Raw genomic sequence first — 2,949 nt, 5'->3', positions numbered from 1 at the left:
CAGCCATCTCTTTTAGGAGAGCTAAAGATGACTGTTATGGTGCTGTGAGGAAGAATATCTTACAAACATCAAAACCTAGAGCTTTTGCAACACCGAGGACAACTAAATTGCTCAGATGAACATCACTGTATTTTATTATGCATAAAAAATACATGGCGACAATTAGAATGATATAATACAGATTCTCTGTGACAGGATTTGCAATATATTTAGTTTACTTATCATGATTAAATTATTTGGTTATATATATCTGACCTTATAATACACCTGTAGGTTTTTACTGACAACATGTTTTATCACTGTGGAAAATCTAGTGTCTCTGCAATGCAATTTATACAGAAAAATTCCACCAGGAATAAGGGATGGATCCATTTAGACTACTTATTATTATCAAGCCTGTTTTTTTTTTGTTTGTTTTTTTTTTTTTTTAGTTTTTTAGTTTTTTAGTTTTTTTGTTTTTTTTTTTTTTTGGGGGGGGGGGGGGGGGGGGGGGGGGGGTAATTGATCAGTCTCATTGCTGATGTTGATCCCATAGAACTGCCACTGAAACTTCAGCCCCTGAAACAGCAAACATTTTAAATCTGAATTCTTCATAATCTGCTCTCCTCTTTGCTAGAATCAAAAATAGCTAACTAGAAAAATATGCCCCAATAAATCGCATACAAGTCACTCACTATCGGCACGTGATTAATATACTCAGACAGACTGTTTCTGTCCCTGTTTACACAACAATGTTTTCACACCAAACGAAAAACTTTTTCCTTTGAATAAAAAAAACACACAAAATAAAAATGCATTTAGGATCAGAAACGATGTAGTGAGCATGCCAGGCCTTCAGTGGGCAGTAAAACTTTAGCAATGTTGACCCCTCCCCCTGCAGATCCACCCCTGTACAGACTTAAGAACCAAGAGAAGGACATAATAAAGCAAGGGCAAAGTTCTCTTTCATTTTTTAAACAATTAAAAGGTCATATTTCCAGAGGGGAAGGGCTGGTGTATCCACTTCCACTGATGAAATCAGAGGAAAAGAAACCAAAACAGAATGTCCCCATTGGTTCTTTATGTTTTTTTATTTTTTTTTTTCACATACTCCAAGCTCTTTATTTTCTGAAGTCAAGTGATATCTATTGCAAGCCCCTCATGGGAAGTGTTTCGGCTTAACTGGGATAATTTGGGAGTCTTCACCTCCAAACAGTTAGGCCTTCAGTATTTCACAGGAATGAGGGAAATTTGCAGACCTTTTGCACAGATAGCAACATGCTTTAAATACATCTGTCTGACCTTAAACACTTTGAGAAAACTCTCCCTGGGATCTTTTCCAACTGGAAGCCACTCTAAACACTGTCTACACCTGCCAGATTTGGGAGTGTGCCTACAACAACCTTCAGGGGGAAAGACATATTTCACAACAAGATAAAACACACACAAAAAAACTGCTTATTACACCTGCTTGTAACATACATAAACCGTATTACACTTCCCTCCATGCAAATGTCTGGTGCACACTTGTGACTGCACAGCCAGAAATACATTTTCTGTGCAAAGGTAGAAGAACATCTTATCTCAAAGAGAACCTTTGGTTCATTTCAGTAAAGTCCCAAAACTTTGCACAGCCCAACTTCTATCACACGATGGGTGCCAAATGAAGCAGGTGTCTGTGAGGCCTAACAAGCTTTTATAGGTGACGTCACATGCACTAACGAAGCTGTCTCCAAACCAGCCTGCTGCATTCATGGCCTAACCCATGTCTGTAATATATGCAAGTCCAGGCCAGGAATAGAGTAATAAGTTTGGGGGGGTGGGCTTTGGTGTAGGAGCAGTGTGCTTGAATATCCCCTGCAGAGAGAAACTGTGTCATAATGCTGGGCTGCTTTTATGATTCAAATCAAGGCTATTGTCTCTAAAAGCGGCCAGCTCTGCTCTGTGCAGCAGAACAACTGAGGTACTATATGCCGGCTGCAGAAAATGAGTCCACTGCGATAGGCTGAGGAGGTGCTGGGTGAATTGAGAGGGCTGAACTAAGAAATCAGGACTCTAATTCTGAACACTGGTCATGGGTATAAGAAGAATGCTTACTGTCTGCCTCTCTGCTACCCCGTAAACACAATTCACTCTCTTATCAGCAATTCATCAACTCTAAACACACAAATAATTAAGTTTGCTCAGAATGGGACACATTCCAGTCTGCTAACTCAATGTGTAAGCTGCAATCTTGAAGCTCATGCTGTTGTTGTTGTTGTTGTTTCAAATTTAGCTGTACATCCAGAAGGAAATATATGAATAAAAAAAAACTGTAAAGACAAAACTTGGGCTGTCATTCATTTTAGAAGGAATCTCACAAAAGTTGACACCCTATTGAGAGAAATTAGCATAATCCTGGTATTTCATATCATTTCTAATCTTAATGTCGTGCTATGTGTCTTTATATTTTGCTAATTGGTTCAGAATTGAAAGTTTTTATACAAATCATTTTATTAGTAGTCCAAAGATGAGTTGTGCTTGTGCATTGTCAGCAGTGTAAAATTTCAAATACATTAGACGTTTTTGCTATGAAGAAAACAAGTTCTCATTTTTTTCTCATTACTCTTTATATGACTGATTTAGTTTATTTTGCCATTTTGTTTAATTTTATAAAGCTGAATAAGCCATTGCTAGAGTAAGACTTGTTTTCTTGTCTTCACTCTCTCAGTATTAAGTGACAACAAAAAATAAACATTCCCGTTATTGTAATGCGTAGTTGTCTCGGTATGTGCGCGTGAGTGCATCTGAGCGTCTCTGAGAGCGTGTGTGTGTGTGGGGGTGTGTGTGTGTGTGTGTGTGTGTGCGTGTGTGTGTGTGTGAGAGAGAGAGAGAGAGAGAGAGAGAGAGAGAGGGGAGGAGGAGGCGGAGTGATACCAGACGCTGGGACTGATCGTGAAGGAAAACTTTTTCAAAAGTTTAGGAGGTGAG

Source organism: Melanotaenia boesemani, chromosome 2 (assembly GCF_017639745.1).
Source record: "Melanotaenia boesemani isolate fMelBoe1 chromosome 2, fMelBoe1.pri, whole genome shotgun sequence".
Taxonomy (NCBI): domain Eukaryota; kingdom Metazoa; phylum Chordata; class Actinopteri; order Atheriniformes; family Melanotaeniidae; genus Melanotaenia; species Melanotaenia boesemani.
The sequence above is the reverse complement of the archived record's forward strand: the minus strand, read 5'-3'. Positions refer to the sequence as shown.